Source organism: Daktulosphaira vitifoliae, unplaced genomic scaffold (assembly GCF_025091365.1).
Source record: "Daktulosphaira vitifoliae isolate Bord-2020 unplaced genomic scaffold, ASM2509136v1 Scaffold_2, whole genome shotgun sequence".
Lineage (NCBI taxonomy): Eukaryota > Metazoa > Arthropoda > Insecta > Hemiptera > Phylloxeridae > Daktulosphaira > Daktulosphaira vitifoliae.
In genome coordinates this window covers 19,395,551-19,416,841 of record NW_026099573.1, presented here as the reverse complement: position 1 = coordinate 19,416,841, position 21,291 = coordinate 19,395,551, and the positions used below count along the sequence as shown (strand labels likewise).

At 24.6% G+C, this 21,291-nt stretch overlaps 2 long non-coding RNA genes across 2 annotated transcripts; one reads left to right on the top strand and one right to left on the bottom strand.

The window, feature by feature from the left end:
• Positions 1-262: 262 nt before the first annotated feature.
• On the bottom strand, positions 263-8,721 carry LOC126899446 (uncharacterized). Its single transcript, XR_007702594.1, has 3 exons — positions 8,495-8,721; positions 2,253-2,488; positions 263-448 (listed from the first exon to the last, which is right to left on the bottom strand). It is a non-coding gene; the product is annotated as an uncharacterized LOC126899446 (long non-coding RNA).
• Positions 3,418-20,924, top strand: LOC126899449 (uncharacterized). The gene is made up of 3 exons (XR_007702597.1): positions 3,418-3,691; positions 20,736-20,811; positions 20,894-20,924. It is a non-coding gene; the product is annotated as an uncharacterized LOC126899449 (long non-coding RNA).
• The last annotated feature ends 367 nt before the right edge of the window (positions 20,925-21,291 follow it).

Sequence of the window (21,291 nt, the reverse complement as noted above, 5' to 3'; positions counted from 1 at the left end):
ATAATAAAAAACAAAAGATTGGCTCCAATACTCAAATGAGCAAATACTATGAGATAATCACAGGAGGGCGACTGCTCCTCTCACTCCACTACCCTAAAATCATATCTAACTCATAGTCTATGTTAACAATTTCGCCATCCACTGGGTTTATCTTAGAATCAAATTGATTGCTCTCAAGACTAATTGAGTTTTATAAATGTTTCTTATAACTGAAAAAAAAATTATATAAATTTTATATATGTAATAGATGTAGCTTTTATATATATATATATCTCAGCTAAAAATTAGATGAAGTATTTTCAAAATTTTTCTTTTAATTCATTTAACACGCTTTTCTTTTAATTTTTTTTTGATGATTTGATATAATCCGGTTCCACTTCTGAGAGTTTTCAATATTTTGTGGACTATTTCTATAATTGTGTTATGTTGCATAAAGACTATAGATAATCTAAAAAATAAAAACAGATTTTCTACTTTAACACTAAAACATATAATTTGTTACTATATTAATATACAAAAGAACACTTTAATGTAACCAATATATATATATTATATGACTGAGGAGTTTATATGGTTTTATTTTGAATGTATTTGTTATTAATAAGAGATTAAATCTGATTAAAAAAAAATAGTGAATTGTAGATGTTTTAGTTAAAAATAATATACAATTTATGTGATAACGTGACTAATTCATCTAACATTTACAAAAATAAAATAGCGTTGTTTACCTCTATACAAGTAAATAAATTAAATTCATGCATGAATAAGTCTAATGTTCATTTTAAATTCTAAATTAAAATATAAATAGTAAGAGAAATTAAGTAGAATAAATAATTCATCGGCATTTTTAAAAATATTTTATATAAATATATTTTGTATCAATTTCACACGTTCTTATAATATAAAATTTCTGCAGGGGGTTTCGCACATACCCACACCACATGTTTTAACATTGAGAATTGTAAATAAAAAGTAAAGGTAGAAAACCCTGATGTAATTTAACATACATTAATTATTTATCTAGAGCTTTATAAAGGAAAAATATAAAGTTACTTTTTTATCATATATTTATTTTATTTTTTTTAACAAATTTTGTGATGAAATTTCGGTTAATTACTATTATTTAAATAGTAATGTTAAAGAAAAAAGTAGATTATAATTGTTTTTTTTCAAAATGTATTTGTACGTGAAGATTAATTCTTGATTTAAACTTTAATATAAGAAAATAATGTAATGTGTATTTTTATTTCAAAGTATCACATTTTCTATATTATACATATTTCAGTCACAAATTAAGAAATCAACATTCCTCGTTATATGTGTCGACCTTTTCCGTTAGCAACTGACACAAATTTAAATTTTTTCGTTTGCGTTTCATGATAAGATAAAAAGAACAAAAAGAATCAACAGAGTAACAACTAGTGTTCATGATCATCAACATGATTAAACATGGTGAAATCATTATTACAGAATAATTAAATCCATTATTCAAATTTCATGCAAGACTTAAGATGTGTTTTTTGATACAAAATGTGTTTTTAGAAATTAAAGTATATTCCTATAACTATAAATATGTAATCAATTATTTTATAGTGAACTTCAGTTTAAAATACTATATTGAGATAGTTATTTTTAAATTAGTAATGTAATTTTTTTGTGCTCATTACAATGTTTTGAAATAATATCATTGTTCTACCATTTAGAAATTTTGTGTTAATGTTAGTGATCAACTCTATGATTAAATTTAAATTTCATGTATATTAAGTCTTAGTGTTATGTAAAAAGCCTATAAAAACTATCGTATTTTTTAGATATTTATGATTACAAAATAATCAAATTAGCCATATAATAATTACCTAATTGTTAACTTTAAAACTCTACAGATTTTTTTTCTTTATAATTTTAAAGAAATTAGAAATTTATTTAGCATTAAGTAAATTGAATAAAATTAAATTAAAACATTAAATTAGTCGTATAATTATCAATGGCGAAAGTATGCGAATTTGGCTCCAGAGTGTTAATATAGAAGGCCCATTTCTAACTCGACTGAAGTGTAAAAAAAAATGTGATCAGAAAATAAAAAAAGTTCCGTATTTTAGAAGGGTTCTAATGCAGCCATGATTCCTTATTTACGCCATTGATTATTAAATCATAAAAGTTATAATACTTAATTAATAATAAATTATAAAGTGTATAAATTTATTTATGTGTCATTATTATATGGTTAACATAATCCTTTCATAAATTATTACATTGAACAAGGTTCTTAGACTAAAGTAAATTATTGAACTGCAGCCATTCAAGAAGTTGTATTAACATGACAGAAGAAAAGTTAGCCGATTGTATAGTACGTTCCAAATTGATTATATGGTACTATACAACCAACTACCTCACTCTTGTCTGCGTATCAAGCTGCTAGCAATTGAAAGACAGTTGTGCACGATGTTTGACGCTAGGGTATTTTCTTTGATTTGTCCTTACTCACGTCCTGAAAATTATAAATTAAAAACTATTAGACTCATTATAGAACAAAAAGTGCTATTATTTCACACAGGTTTTAAAATACGGATCATAGAATAAGACTTAAAGAATTAAAATTTGTATAAATTATAAATTTTTAAGACGAGTCAAATAGGCAACAAAATTGTTAGCCAAAAATTTCAATGTCAATAATTAAATATTTTTATTGAAAAAAATTTCCTTTTTATTCGATAATTGTGATCGTATTTGAAGGTTATCTAAAATTTTTTTATCAATTTTAAGCTTAGTACAATTTGTAGCCCGACATGGGTTCATTTCATGCTTGTCAATAGTGTATTGATAGAAAATTTCCTTAGTTGTAAATATATCAAATAGATAGCGTTCATCTACTAGGTCAAATTGATCCAAGTATTATTAATTTTTTAGTAAATTGATGTTGTCAGTTGTTAGCAAATAAATTAGTCCATCAATAATCTTTAATTATTATTTTGATTATTTCACAAATTTCGTAATTACGATTTTGCGTCAAAGTTTATCGTATTTTATTAATAAAATAAATTGACTATTGCATTGAAAGTGTAAAATTGTAATAATTTTTTTAAAATAATTATTAGTAATAAATTTATAAGTTACGTGTAATGCAGAAATATAAACAAAAATCATTTTAAAAATAAAACTATTAAGAAAGGAAAAAAATTATATTATGTACACTGCCATCTATTATTTATTTTTTTAACTATCGTTGATCATTACGGCCGAACTATTATAATAATAGACATGGTTGCGTTTATTCGCACACTGCATCCTAGGCTAAATACTTTTCCGCTGTAAAACACTGCAATTTAATTTTTATGCAGAAACTTGTTTATTGTAATTGGTTTAAATGTGGTATAGAGTAACTGTTTCACTGGCAGTTGCTATTAGTAATACCAACTGCATGGTGTATTCATAATGCATTCGAGCACTGCATTATGCATACATTCAACAGAACAAATTTTTATTTTTATTTTTTATGTATAAAACAATTTTAAATTGTACAAATTATTGAAATTCATTTTAATGTAATTTTTTATATTTAAATTAATTTAATTAAGTTTAAAATTATGAGAATTTTAAGTTCTCTTTATTTTAAATAAAATGGTTTTCAATGGGTTAATTAATTACAGTATGATTTAAAATTCAACAAAAACTACTTATGTTTCTTAAAGAGGTGAGTCGTTTTAAACAAAAATTTAAATTTTTAATAAATTGATATGTTATTCGTTTTCTACGTCATTTTTAAAAATATTTTTGTTATTATAATATTTATTAAATTCTTCTGCTATATTTAATTAAATATTTATAATTTTACAATTTTCATTATGCATATATATGACCACGGGATAGAACCCATCCTACAACGAAAATAGTTATATGATAATGATATATATTTTCTTTTTTAAAAGAGTAATAAAATTTTTTTTTATGATTATCCTCCTAAAATGAAATTTGAGTACGTCTCTAGTTACTGTCAAAAAGTGATGTTAAGATAAGATTGTTTTTAATTTTAATAAAGAATTAAAACTTTTAAAATGAAAATTGAAATTTATTTACTTTGTACTTTGATTATTTTATTAACATTCATAAGTTTAAAATGAAAATTATTTTTGTAACGTCTTTAAAGAATATATATACACATGTTCACCATAGATATTGTGTATGATATGTATGATATTTAATGATTAGTATAGCAGTAATTTAGGTTCATCTAAAATGAATGTTGGTTGACTAAGCGTTTTGGTAAAATAGTTGTCATTGGTAAATTAATAGAAACGTATAGAACCAATCCTCGTTCAGCTGTTCAATGTTTTTGTATGCATTTTTTATTAAGTCTGTACTATTTCTATTACTAGAATAGTGTGTTTTACAATTATGCATTAAACAAATCAGCCAAAGTATGAGATTTAAGTTTAATGTGGGTATTCAACAGCTATATTTTTCCCGATATGTTCCTTTGGTTAATGTAATTATTTTTTAAATTTAAATATTAGATAAAAAAAATTTATTGGTAAAAACACTTTTTGTTTAAAACTGACACGCGCATTAAGAAGTCAACTATGTATTTAAAAAATTTTATTGAGTTATTTATTTTTTTAATTTGATAATTATGTTTACTGACACGATTTTTGTTTTAAAACTATTCTCAAATTAGATTAAAATAGAATAGCAATCATAATTTTACTTAATTTTGACATTTAATTTAAAGTTGAATTTCAAAAATATAACGTATAATTCAATATTGATAAGTAATCCACTACTCTTATTAATCTCATTATAAAAATAATTTTCGTTTTGGATTAATGTGGTACTGATATGTTATCGTGATAATTTAAATAATGTTATTTATTGAAACAAGGATAATAATAAACATTAAATATGCGCAAATTTATATAAAATCTATGCACATCTGGTGTGGTGCAATGTGCTAAAGGTAAATGAACTCAATTATATTTTAAATAGATTGTATACATTATTGACATAGACATGAATAGAGTAGAATTATTTGTCCACCTAACAAATGTGAAAATTCCTTCCAAAGTAAAGAAAAATAGTATTCATTGCCAAACAAGAAGAACAGGCAAAAGAAAACCTAAAAATGTTTAAATTATGCTCATGGTTATTTATAACTATAAAACAAATCACAATAAATTTTTTGCTATATTGTATTTGTTGTGTCTTGATATAATATGGTATAAATTATATTCTATTAACCTACATTGTAATTTGACTTCAAATGTTGTATTATATCAACTTTTTTTTAATAGAAGTTATGTTTTTTAAATAAAAATCATAGAATGAAATTAAATTAGTAAATAAGGCATTAACATTTTTAATTAACCTAATACACGGATTTCCGTTTTAATAAATATGTTTGCAATTAATTGCTATAATAGATTATTGTTGATATAATTATCAGAATTTTATTATATCTCCATTATCTGTGTTGGATTAAATTTTAAAATTCTTTCTCATTAAATTAATGAGTTGAGCGAATTATTAATTTACAATTTAGTGAATTCAAAACGGGCGTGCGCACTGAGCGGCTGTGTCCTCTAGAACCGTACTTGCGATGCTAAATTTTACGACACAAGTTCGGATCTACGGGTCGTAACAACTCAGATATAATTTTTCATACTGAAACAGTCAACAAATGGGGGATGTTTCAATATTTTTCTGCTCTGTAGTTGTTATTTATCTGTCGTTGTAGTAAAAAAAATTATATGATATGTTGATAATTATTCTAAGGTATTTACACTAAGTATTTAATTTTCATTGATTAAAATTTATAAAATGTATTGCTTGTATTTTACTTAATTACAAGAAAAATATTATTTTTTTACAAAGATATTGCACTTTTTACTTAAAAAATATTGTCGGTCCCTTGTATTATCCGGTTTTGAAATAATGAAGACCCATTAACTTATTACTTTATACAATAGCTGAACCTCATAGAAAACAACTATTTAAACAAAAAAATTATTACTTAAATAATTGTGTTTTGAACAATGTTCAATGTTCAATGATGTTAATTTTGAGTATAAAGATATCTTTTATTATTTTATTTATTTTTTAATAATTACATAATAAAAAAATTATATGGTGTTTGATTATGAAATCATTTGTTAACATCTTTAATACTTAATAATAATTTAATTATTATAATATTTCAAAATCATAATAATAATAATTTTGAAATGTGAAGGTTTCCGTTCAGTTATTATTAAGCTAAACTCATGACAATTTGTTTAAATGGTTTTATCAAATATTAAAACAAATTTTTATGGCTTTAATAAATTATGAACTTTATGAAAAATAATAAAAATTTTTTTTAATTCTTAGAAAGTTATACGATAAAAAATTGATATAAATTATTAATGTTGACAATTGTTAGAAATAGAAAGTTTTTTTTATAGATTAATAAATATTGCATTACACGAATATATGCGTTACAATTAATGCTTATTGTCAGACTTTGGTCTATTAATTTATAAACCCCCCGTTGTCTTGGCTGATATTTCAGTGAACCCTGTCAACAACCTTTGATCATAATAGTATTGTTTATATTTATTAATTATGGATAATTGGGTTTAGTTATTGACTAATATTTATGTTATGAAATAGATTCTACTGAATCGTATGTTGATAAAACTCAATGTTGTCTCAAAAAAACAAAACATGATATATTTGATTGCGGAACTAATTAATCAGATCTCCAGAATTTTATTTTGTATTCTGAGTCTTGAAACGATATGAGATCCTTATTATTCATCTTATTAAATTTGATTCTACTTGGGTAACTTTTTGTTTGATTTTGTCTCAAAAAATAAATGTATGCTTCATTATAAATTGATAATTTGATTACTCTTAATGATAACAAAAAAGAAAGAAAGTTAGTTAAACTTTTATAAAAAAATTAAATTTTCAGGAATTTCTAAATTAAATAAAGCTAAACTATTTTTAGATTCTGAATGTAAACATTTATATGTTCACAGGAATTTTTTATTTTATCATTGTAATTTTTTTTTATTTATTTATTTATATTTTGAATATTTGAGATAATTATATATATATATATATTTATAGAAACGTTGTACAGTTTTTTAGCTTTAATTATACTGATGAAGGTCCAAAATAAGCTAGACTGGTTGTAACAATATACCTATGTAATTTTATGCGCGCGCCCGTCTTTATAGTAATAAATTTATATTATATCCTATTGGTCGTCGTCAGTTACTGACCTAGGAAAACATTTTGTACGTTGAGCTTTGATAGTTTGAACAATGGTAGCGCCACTTACAATTTAAATTGTCATTCCTATGGCAATTATTCAATAAATTTATTAATTATTGATACTGAACAAAAAACAAACAAATGCCTTAAACATAAAAATCAACAATGTATTATAAATTAAACAAGTAAAATATCATGATATATGACAGCAAGAGAATGAAATTAAATGTTTATACATAAAATATAAATTATTTTTGTACACTTATGGACATTACTATTAATTGTTAATATTTAATACTTGTTATTTGGCAATTTGAATTAATATAGGTAGTACTATTTCTTTATAGTTATATTTTTGAAGGTTATTTACTCGAGTGCACGTTATGTAGACAGATAATCATAACCGTGTGTGTGACATGTATAGTTTGAATATTTATAAATGCAACGAACGTATGATAGAATCATACAAAATTATTATTATTATATATTATAGCAAATGACGGCGGCGAAGGCGTCATCTCCGGCTAATGTCGGCAATGAAGGTTGCTCAGCGTCCGTTCAATGACACCATTGTCACTGTCGGGTATATGTAAATATGAGCTTCTGTTCGCACACGTACAATGAATTGCAATATAACTAATTCCCTTTGTATTTTTGGTTTATTCGTTATCGATTATTGTAAGTTTACTGTTACTACTAAGTTCAATTTTTATAACATGGTTTTTCACGATCCATTTAATGCGACAAAAAATTTGTATATATTTAAGTATTATAAGTTTTTATATATATATATATATATAATTGTCATTTCCTACACTGAGGGTTTAATTAATAAGTTATATTTGAGCGGCAACAGCGGCGGCAGATGTCATTCACCCTGCACAGGGCCGCACCATGCGCGGGTGGGAGGTCGACCCTAGGGCAACGAACTTGGCTGGCGGCCGTACCCCAATGGCGGGCGTCCCACGGCCATAACCTCAGACAACAAAAAACGTTATTTATCGAACATTTAAGATCGCTAAAAACAAATTTTAGCAATTTTAATTTATGTTATAAAATAAAAAAAATTACTTTAAAAATAAAAACATATAAACTGTAAAAAGTTATTTTGATGTTACAATTATATGTAATGTTACATAAAAAAATTAATTCTTATTCTAAATTTTTTTTATAAGAAAATTATTTGTGATAAAAATAAAATTTTTAATGGTTTCGCGTTATTAAATTTTGTTATTTTTCTTACCTTTTCAACAGTTTGGTGAAATTATCCTTGTTTACACTATAAGAACATGGTAAAGAACTTTTAAATAAATTGTTATATTTTCTTAAATTATTAAAAACATTTTCTTTAAATTAAATTTGGCGTATGATTCAAAAATATTTTTTAAAAAAGTAAAAAATAAATAGAAGCTGCTCAGCGGTCGTTTTGCAGTGTTCTGACTGTCGGTACTGCGAAGGATGAGCTGTATGCTAACGTCATTAAAGTGCATTGACACTGACCTGCCTCAATCGGCACCGCGTTAAGGCCAGACTATAGAATGCGTGAGCCGCGCATGCGTTGAACAACGCCGTCATCGCCGCCACCGAATTGTCCCTACTCTGTTGCGCGCAACAATATTTTACGCACGCAGTCTGAGTCTGGTCGACCACCTCTGCCCTTTGTCGTGCCTCTCAACTTTTATATACAAAAGCATACATGTAAAGTCTCCTCTCCTCATCATCTTAAATTACACTTCTGTTGTCGATAAGCATATACAGGCAAGCTGCCTCCGCCCCTTGGTCGTCGTCGTCGTATCTCGGAACAATGAACTCTCGGTTGATTCGTAATCATACTATTAACAATATGAATGAATGATAGTGATATATATATATATATATGTATATCATAATTAAATTAAAAACTAATTAAATCTAAAGCTGTGAATGTACACTAGAAAACGATAATATTTTGGTCACGTTTTTAAAAAATTGTTTTTGTTACTCCACAACATTGTGTGCTACCATCAAAACTTTTGTGTTCAAATCGACCGCCAAAAGTACTACAGGTCGTTGACTTAACATAACTGATCGGCCAACTAAAAGCAACTACGTAGTATGGAAGTCGAAATCAGCATTGAATCTATTTTATTTGGATTGATAATCATCGTACATTTTTATAATTTGTTATAGTAGTATTTTTTTTTTTGAAATTTTAAAATTACTATTTTGACTCACTCCATTTTTCGATATTATTTTTTAATATGTATAAATTATGTCCATTCATTAAACAAACCAAATAACAGACTCTAACGATCGACTTATGCTAAGTAATGTATGTCTCTGTATTAATAAACATTTATAAAACTAAAGCATACTTTTATAAAATTGACTATCTTTTTTTCAAATCAAGTCGAGTGCAAAGTAATGTCATTGAATGAGAACGAAATAAATGAAGAGGAATTACATTAATCATGGGTGTTAATTTTTTATTTTTGGTCTATAAATTTTATATTGACCATAGTTCACATTTTTTATAAACGTATACATTATAATTTGAGTGGAATTTTAACTAAAAAGTTAATCTTTGCCATTCTATTATTACAACATTTTTAGATCACCACTAGTGTACGTTGAATTAGAAATAAAATGATCATTTTATTGAGTTAAAATACATTCACCCTACCTATGTAGTCACCCTACTACAATTCGTATGTGGGAAACCAGCTAGTCTGATGGGTGTAAAAAAATAATGGTAATAATTATTTGTCGTATTCAAGCGCGATACGACTGCTTTGTTTAATTTCAAGGACACTTTTCTCCTCTTAGTTTTTAAGAATATATATATTGAAAGAGTATATAATAAAATGAATGACCTTCATCGCCAGACCATACATTTTGGTAGTTTTAAATGAACAACGAAAAAAAATTCGATTTACATAACAGTATAATATCAAACTCAGTTCACGCTGTATAACATGTGGTTATTAAAACGCGTTTTTTATCGACCTACCGTCAAGTCCACTGAGTTGGCATAGGTCGTGTAAATACGTTACACGTTTTATACGCGTAATCGCTGTGGAATAATGAACACGAACACTTGCAAAACATAATATCATATAAGACTCTTATTCCATGTTTGTTATTGTGATACATGATATTTAAAGTTGTCCTACTACGTATTAAATGTTTTTTGGAGGTCGTTGTTCCTTTGCATATCACGTATATTTTTATAAAATCACGTCAATTTTCACGCAATGTAAATTTTGCTTTCGTTTATTGGCTTTCATAGCCTATGAGTAGTGAGAATGTAAGAAAGTGACAGAATTAAAAATCACACTCTCTAGAGTTTAACATACTTAAGCATTGTCTTTTTAACGATAAACAAATTTATTATAAAAATAATTGTATATTTTTGTATACAATCTATACAACTCAATTTTTATCAAAATTTCGCTTAATATTTCTCTTTCATTCTATACGCAATTATACGTACAAATTTTTAGATGAGATTCCCAATACTTAATATGTATGGGGGCACGTAAAAAGATGTAAAAAAAGAATAAGTTATTATTAAAATAAAATTCTTAAAGGAAGTTTTATGCATATATACATAAAATTTAATATATATTAAAAAGGCGATATTGCACTAATATAATAAATATAAATAGATAATTTTTTTTTCAGTTTTATCCATTTAAAATTTTTAATATTAGTTAGTATTTATTAAGCTAGCATGATAAATATGTTAATATCGTCTTTATTTCATGGCTATGTATAAAATTTATAATTTCAATAAAAAATCGCATATGGTGAAATAACTGTTGTTGATAATGAATAAAAATACATTACGTTCATACTTATAATACAGTATCTAAGACACTATGTTTTATTAGTCATAACTAATTTTAAATTAGATATACTCATATTAGATGTCGAGATGAGTTTTAATTTAAAAATTTTTAAAATAGAAAAAATGTTATTAAAAACTAAATTAAATAGAAGTCTGGTATATTATGTAAAAAGCTTTAAGAAATCCTTCGATACTTTAAAATCGCATTAAATCATTGATAAGTTTTTTCACACTGTCTACATGATGTATTTTAATATAATACATAATAATATTAACATTTTAATGTATCAATTTCTAATCTGCCAGTGCAATTATATCATACGCTAGTTTCTAAACTTAGCTTTCAAATTAATAAGTTTTTTTCTAACTGTGCTTGAATTTTAGGCTTCTATTTAAAACTGTTTAATCTAATAATTAATATATGTATTATAAATTATAAACTATTTATTTTAATTAGTTGAAACTACTTATTATTAACTAAAAGAAGTTAGATTTGAGTGCAGGTTGGGATTAGATAACTAAATATTTATATAGATTAGATATAGATATTCGATTAAAATTCATCATAAGAGATAAAATGCATATTAATTTTTCTTTTTCATTTATTAATAACTTTCTTAATGTTTTCCATTTCTTTCATTCATTATAACGAAATTCTATTTTGTTGTCGATAATATAGAAAAAAATGTCCATCCCAATTACTAAAGCATTTTAAATCTTTACCAAAAAAATTAGGAATATTAACAAATGATTTTCTTTTTTTTTTAAACAGTTAGGTTGATTAACATTAATTAGATTGGTATATCCAGAAATGTTAAATGAAATATTTAAGTATAGTGGTTTTCACTATCGTAAAAGTGGCACCTATGGTCACCCATCTGTTCACCTACGGCAGTAGGCGCTGCTTAACACTAGAGTTTTGTCATCAACTAGTGTGATCAATGTGCAATACCACACTCTAACAAATGATACATATTTTTTTATTAAAATTATATGGATATTATTATTTTTTTTTATATACAGTGTGCTTTATTATAAATACTATCCCCATTATTTCATTAAGTTATGATTTTGTTTAATAATCTAGAGAAAGAAATTTGATTAATTTTTATAAATCATAATAAATGAAAAAATTATTTTTGGGGGTAAAATTTATTCATTAAAATTTAAATTAAATGGGATCTATAATTTTTTTCAAATGGTAATTAGGGAATGAATTAAATCAAATTTTGAATAGTCAATAATCAGTTTTGATATTTACCGTGGCTTATTAAAATAAATCAAAACGTTCCGATATAAACGTTTTACGATTCTATTACGCTGGACCGGTTTGTACTTAATTGTTTAAACTTAGATAATTTTAGTTAAATTCGTATTGATGTAATGTCAATGTTATTGTTCAGTGTTTTCATAAAAATACACCATTTGTAGGACCTTTACAAGAGTTTGATAATATAAAAAAATTAAAACATACTATTAAAATTATAATTAAACACGTATAGGTTTTTTAGTACTGTTAAACATTTTATTATTCGTAGATAAATAAAATAAGTAATTTCGTTATCTAGATAACAAAAATCCTATTTTGGATGACGTTTATATAGATATTTATAAAGTCATCTAACATGATAAAAGATAATATTATTTTTATCTAGATAATTCTCTAGATTTTATCAACACTGTTTGGATATTAAAGAGAATTAAAGAATAAAAATTATAAAATAATAATATCTTGTACTTCATTTCAACTTTTTGTTACTTGTTTACATAATTTATTATTCTTATTGAATTATTTACTCATTTGGCTGTTATTTTCTTTAGATAATTTATATTCAAATCGTATGATGTTTTTCATTTTATAATAGTAAAGTCAATGACCTTTTAAACAGTAATATGTATTTTGAATTGTAAATAATAATTAATATCGTGTATTATAAATCTATTTACAATATAATTTTTTGTATTAGAGTAATATAAAAAAGTTTTATTCGCTCAAAGTTAAAATATCTTTCATGTATCACTTAAAGGTGGTCATAAAATTTATTTTTGGAATTATGACGAATACAAAACTTAATTGTCTATGAAGTGGAAAATTTTGATATATTAAAAAAAACGTTATTTTTAGCCGCCATGGGAAGTTGAAAAAGTATTAGGTTAAAATTTTAATCTCTAAACATTGTGATGAAAACGGTTACTGCATTAAAAAATCCTAAAAGCTTTTATTTGCAAAAATGATCGAATTTATATTTTTAATTTCAATTTTATATCCTTATAACTTTATGAAAAATGTATCTTCAACAAAAACCTAATAAAAAGTTCCAATCGTCTTTTTCTCCATAGAAGTCTGTCTATCAAAGTAATAATGTCTATAAGGTGGCCAAATTTGCTATTTCATTAATTCATGAACTTCAATCCTATTTTTATAAGCAACATAAAATAGATTTTGCAGACATTTTCAATGAACCCTCCCATCTGCAGTTTAATACACAGAGCCGTCAAGCACTGTTCACTTGATGTGTTTCTGCAATTAACATATTATTTTATCAAAAATTAAACAACTATAAAAGACAAATGTTTAACTTGTAATAATGTGTTTAAAAATAATTGAAGCTAACTAATTTCTTGTATTTTTGACATTTGTTAGGTTTTGAAATAATTGATTCAATTTAAATAATTCATCAGCTAATTACAAACATAAAAAAATATAAATTCTTCTACTTTGAAATGATTTAACATTAAGGGTTATTTTTTTTTTTTTGATTGTTCTAAGCTACTGAGAATTAATCTATGTTTCAATTATTTATCTTAAAAGGAAACAGAAACATGAGAGTTAGAAAAGCTGTAAAGCACTAGCATTACTATGCTTGGCATAGCGCATACTATGATTTCATATATATATTCATATTAACATTAATTTATTTCAGAAATTCTTTAAATGTATTCTTTTTTAATGATGTACTTTTTTCGAGGATCCAATCATTAACTTTCTTGAGGGGTTTTTATTAAGTAATTTATAACTATCAATAACATCTTTTCCTTTTAATTTTTTTACAAATGTTCTGGATAACCTGATACATTTAATTATATCTTAAATTAAAGTTTGTGTAATATATTTTATTTTGGAGAAAAATTGAAAAAAAATCAATGAAAAATGTAAGATCTTTTTGTGTAAAAATCGCAAATTCGAAAATTCGAATTGTTTTACCAACATTTTTCTATGAGGTTTTTTTTTTAATTTAGTGCCTATTCCATAGATGTATTAAATGAGGGAGGACCAATATCCTCACTCCTAAACAAAATGTTGTCATGAAACTTTCTTTGGACACATTACCAATTAAACGTTTTATGTCAGTGATGTTAATTACCGTCATATTTGAATTTATATTGGTTCCCACTAACCTGGTACCGACTGTACCGGATTTTGAATAATTATACTTTCACTTTGAGAGTGGAATCGCTCTCTATGGCCCAACCTTAACATCACTTATGACCATTTTATTGTTTTTTTTATTACATACTTTGTCAAATAATGGTTAGCAAATAGTATACCTACGTAGTTGTATTGACATAAATATAACTGTACAAAAATAAATTATTTGGATTTGTTTTTGCATAATTAGAGCTATTGTTTATAATTGTTTTAGTAAATCTATTTATCATAGAAAGATATATTTTTGCTCATAGGTTAGGCGCCGGCCACAGAGTTTCTTAAACCTAATTTGATTTCATATTTATATGTGACTTAACTTAAATAAATAACTTATAATAACTAATTATGTACATATTGTTAATCATTTAACCAGGCATTAAGCAGGGGTGTATTTTTTTTTTAATTTTTACTATTTTAAGTACGTATTACAAGATGTTTACGTAATTTGTCTGAAGGTTATTTTATTAATATTTCTGTTAGTTCCTACTAGTTATTTCACATTCACCGAATTTGTGAATATTATGAAATAGATAAAAAAAAATAGTTATATGTAAGGCAGCGTATAAAACAAGTTTAAGTTAGTGACAGTGAACTAGAACATGAGAAAATTGATATGATTGTTAAGGTCATTTTAAGAGGAGGTTCAAGGTGTCTAGAACACCTTCAAAATTATGTTAAACATAAATTTTTTTATTTAAAATTAAAAATATATTTTAGATTTTAATTTATATTTAAAAATATTAAACTAAAAAAGCCACAAATAATACTAAAAATTTTTAGTATTGATAATGGCAACTTTTCTCAAAATACGTATACGGGAGTTTTAGTATTTTTAGTGGCTTTTTGTATTACATATTTTAACTTGGAGCATAACTGAGAAGTTATTGGTTTCACTTTTCTATGTTTTTATTGTCTAGGAAACACCATACTCCCACTTCTACTGAACCCATTTAGATCTACGATATAACTAAAAATCACAAAACGTATTCATTAAAGCTTTCAGCGTTATAATTTTGAAAAATTTCCTCCAGTCTCGGTAGTAAAAAAAATTCTAAAAATGTCTAAATTACGCTACTGTTAAACACGGATTTTTCAAAACAAACTTCCTTCATTTTAAAACTGCAACTTCTTTTTAAAGAATATTAATCCTAGTGAAATTTTAAAACAATATAAAATAAACAATGTTGTGTTTGAAGTGTTTTTTATAAGAGTGATGTTAATCGTTACAGGTATTATTTATACTGATTTCAATTATGCCGTGTATAAACTGTACTGTGTTTTTTTTAGTTATCACTTTATTTTAAAAATTAATGGCTAATTAATTAAATAAAATTGAAACTATATTAAACATATTATTAATTTAAAAACTAAAAAATATCAAAAATATTAAACTCAATAGCCACGAAAAATTACTGAAAAGACGCGCAAACGTATTTCCGAAACAATATTACCATTACTAACGCTAAACACATACTGATCTTTGACTTTTCAGTAATTTTTTGTAGCTTTTGAGTTTAATATTTTTGATATTTTTTAGTTTTTAAATTAATAATATTTTTAATATAGTTTTAATTTTATTTAATTACGTATTTTATTGGTTATAATCATCAAGACGTAATATTATGAATATTAAAATTTGCTTCTATAACAAAAATTCAACTTTTAATTTGTTAAATAATAGGTGTTAATTTTTTATCGGTCATTATTTAGGCATACTAAGTTAGTCAATATACATTTATATTAAGTAAAGGCATATACAGGGTGTTCAGTAAGTAAGGAAACAGGTCAGTTGCTACAAACAATGAGAAAAATAGACAACATTTTCCTTACTTACTGAACATCTATATAATTAGGTAGTTTGAATTTAATATTAGAAAAATAGTATGAATTACATAAGAATGTACACGTAATCCCTATCATATTTAATTTTATTGTTTATAAATCATAACATAAATGATGATTTACGAAATTGTATCCATGATGAAATAAATAGCCATGACATTATAATAATAATTACGTTTCTATTAAGCACGCATTATTATATAAGAGTCTGGAACTAAAGAAAAGTTACAGACAGACTAAATAATATATCCGTTAAAAAAGTGGTACACATTAATTTTTCTCAATGAGTGTGAAAAAAATTAATCATCTTAAAACTTAAATTAGTTACTACTTTAAGTTATATGTTATAATTATAGCATATAACCTAATACAAATTTAATTTTGTATTACCTAAAATAATAATGTCATATCTTAATAAAATATAATCTTTATAAAGCATCAATGTCTATTACTCGAGTATTTGACATTGATATATCCTATTTTAGGATGGAAAAATCAATTGCAATATATTTGAATTTTTTGAGTTTTAATATGCAATGTTGTTCATTTTGATTATGTTTTGACTAAAATTTTTGTTTAAAACGATAATAAACAGAACGATTTTTATCCCTGTTATGAAGAATTAAACCATTTAAAATAACATCCTTGCGTTAAGTTGCACTGAAAAAATCTTAGTAAAATCAACAAATTCATTGTTAATACACAGGCATCAATAATTTTTTGTTATTAGATTACACAAACAAATATATCGTTTCAGTAACAAAAATATTATCGAATTGGCGATAAAAAATTGTCGGCTGCATTTTTTTTTTTTTAGTGTGGCATTGAGTAGACTCAACTTATATAAAATGTTTGAGAATGTTTGTTTAAATTATTCGACAAGATTAGTGAGCGAATTAAACAAGTTCCATTTATAACATAGATCATAGCCAAATGTACCTAAGAATTGTTTAACTTTCACTAAAACAGTACATTTTGTTGTATTAATTGACTTAATTTTATTCAATGTCATAGGCGCAAATAAGGGGGTGCTATGGTTACTTAGTAATCCTAAGATGACATTAACCTCCAAAGGATATTTAACCATCTTTTAAAATGTTTGTAATGAAAAATAAAATAATTCCTTATATTACTGTGTAAATAATTTGTTTTTTGAAATTTCATCTTTTACATTGTAAGTTTGCAAAGTCATCGGTGTAAAACATAGTAATATGTTTTGGTTTCAACAAGTATAGTTAAAATACTATAGTGGTTAGAAAAAAATGTATGCATATAATGTTGTAATTAATTGTTTATTTATAAATAGTTAAAAAAAAAGTTAATTATATAATTTTGAGCAAAGCAAAAAAATGTGTTTTCATTTTTGTAACTTAAGCAACTCTAAGTTCAAAACAAATTTACGGTTATATTCAGTGCATCAATAATATACATATTTTATTATTTCTTTGGTAAATTAAACTAGTTATAATATTTTATCGTCTGATAATTGCGCATGAATGGATAATCAGTAGAACACATTGAAGCTCTAGCAAATGCATTGTATGCATATTTGAGATTACTCTCAAATACATTTTGTATGCATATAAAATTAGGTCAACAACTTTAACAAAAAAAAAATAAAAAATAAATTGAAATATAGTCACTTATCCTTATTTAACTACTTTGAATTATTAAATTTATTTATTCTAATAAGATTCATGACGTCTATTAAGTGACGTTAAATTAACAAATTAAAACACATAGAGGATTTAAAATACTATATTTTCATTATATCTTACTATTTTTGCATAACTATAATTTACTGTTGTTTCATATACATTTATATTTATCTTTGTTTCATCTAAAAAACAGAACATAACAATTGTACACAGGATAATTCATTTGATGAAACCACTTAATTAGTCGAAGAATAAAAATAATATTGAGAATTTTTTTTAATTTTTTTTAGATACATAGTTTCAATTTATCAACCATGCAGTATTTTTCATGTTTATTCTATATACCTTATAAGGGTATCAACTTTATTTTGTCAAATGGCAACATACATAATAAACTAATTTATTTAATAGATAATTATCTATTATAATTATATTATATTATATCTTTTATCAATTATAATTGAGAATAATAATATAGTTAAATTTCAAAAATAACTGGGTCGATAACAATTTATGGACCAGTATTACTGAATTGATATAAATTTTTATACTTAGGCTGAAAGAAGAGTGTGGTCGAAAAATAAATAATGATAAAATAACATCACCCACGCCTTACCTCAACCCTTTGCTATAATATGTTATAGTAATGTTATAACAATATTTTCCGAAATACTGATCCAAAAATTGTTATTGATCCAGTAACTTTACCAATTAGATTTTTATTTATTAAATAAGCTAGTTATTGCCATTTGAAAAAAATTAAGTTGGCAACTTTATAGGGTATAAAAAATAAACATAAAAAATTCCAAAGGATCAAAAAAAAAAATTTTCAATTTTATTTTTTGACTATTTAAGCGAGTTCTTGATAAATGAATCATTCTGTATTAAATAAAATGATAATTTAGTTCTAACTAAAATTTTTACTTTTATAAAATCATGTATGTAAAATTTTGCTCTTAAGAATAGTGCAAAATCTTTGTTTAAGAATAGCAATGGGCTTATTGATTTTCTTAAAGTGAAATGTGAACTGTTTAAACAATGGCGGATCGCGAGATCACTGACCTGGTGCGATTCTGACGAAAACGGGATAGTCTATTTTTAAATGACGAAACATCTATACTTAAACATTCTAATAGTAATCTATAAAAACTGAATAGTATCTATGTACATAAATATGGATGAGTCATAAAATTAAAAACAATTGGAACAGAAAAATGTATTAAAGGACATATTTATAATTCAATATTGAAAAGCTTATAATTTTTTTTTTTTTTTTTTAAGCATTGTGTAAACTAACTCAGATTAAAAAACAAAAATATCATTTATTAATGTTTTAATTTTGGGTGAGATTTCAGTTAATAGATTTAATTGTACAAAGGACATATTTAGGCCTTGATTTACCAATTCTCGGGTCCCATCAAGGTTATTACAGTGTTTAAAAGCGTGTTTTAAATGCGTTTAACGCACTAAAATGTTCAAATTATTTTTAAATTACATTAGTCTTGTGGGACATTTTAAACTGTTTACTTATATTTAAACAGGTCTTTTTTAACAATCCTGGATCCCGTACAATTAAAAAATAAGGCCTCTAAATATGGACTCGGACTATAAAAAAAAAATCATCATACAATTTTATTTTTCCCAAATTAAATTGAATTGTTTTGTTTTTCTATTGTCAAAAGTTAATCTTTTGTTTAGTCATGTGAAAATAATCTTATCTTTACATAATTACACGTATCATATCAAATTAAAAGTACAATAAATTAAGAATAATAATATTAAAAGCATAATGTTGTTCATTCATCTGATAAATTTACGGCTATAACTTGTTTTTTCCTATATATTTTAAAAATGTTACTTTATATTATTTATTATGATTAAAATTTGTATCAGACCTTAAAGTAAGAGAACTCAGTCTTCTAACCTTAGCAATGGTTAACTATCGTCCCCTTTTAAAATATAATCGAAATGTTTGTAATTTTATCGATAAAGGGAACGTTCAAAATGATATAAAGATTGACCTTCTGTGTTTTTTTTTTCTTTGAATCCTGATATATTTAAACATTTAATTTAGATGTGCAACTTATGGACGTAGCTTAAAAATTTTGTCAGCAGGGGCTGTAGCCAATCTATTTTATAAGTTTCAACCTGAAGTGGACCTTTCATACCACATTTATTTATCTTCCTCTTTTCAATGTAAAAATTTAGTTTATCCGGGGGGCTAAGATTGTTTTTATAAAGACTAAACCCCCCACAGTCCCATGCAAAATACGCTCATGATGTACTCCTGTTAAAAAAACTAAGATCCGCTACTGCAGTTAACTGTTAATGTTCTAATATGAAATTAAGCATTTTAAAAGGATGAGTTGGTTCTTGTCTTTGCATCATTCCATAGACTATTACAATAAAATATTTTGTGTATGACAAAAATATTAAATTTGATGGGCAAAAAAAAAAAGGTCATTAGATTTTATAATTCAAAAAAGCCTCTTAACGATTTTTACTCCGGGACCCTCAAAGTTCTAGTTGCGCTAATGAATTTCCGGACAAATTATATGTACTGTAATAAAATGTATGTACATAGGCAACACTAAGTTTTGCCAATCCAATGGATTTAAAATTTTTTTTAATTGAAAACTGTGTTAATTATTTAAAAGTTCAAAAAGTTGAAAGAGATAAAATGGATTAATTAAGTGGTCAGTAACACTATTATTTATTTTTACAGGAGCTTTAATTAATTATCCAAGAAAAATAAAAACCATATAGCAAAAACATCATAAGTATGAGGATGGTGTAATTCAGTGAGCATCTTCAAAATTATGTACACTTGAAAATTCTTGAGTATAAATATATTTAAAAATTTGTTTTTGTATTACATTGTAGAAACCTGATACTGAAACTCTTTATAATGGTAATAATTATGGAAATACCTAAACGAGGACAAATTATGCTGTACACAAATAGCTTGTTTTAAATTAAAATAAAATCTAACTACTATAATAATTATTTAAGGTAAATTGTCTCTTCTTAGATGTCCTAAATAAATTTATAACGCAAATTGGGGAAGGGGTCAATTAAAAAATTAGCTCCTTCAAAATTTTAGAAAAACTATGTGTTATTATATAAAACCATTTTTTTTTTTAATGGGGAAATTAGATACATTAAGTTCCTCAAAATTTTTTTTTTTGGAAATTACAATTATAATGATATAAATTTAATTTGTACGTATGATAATAAAAACAACATATTTATACAAATCGTAGATAATCAACATTCTTTCA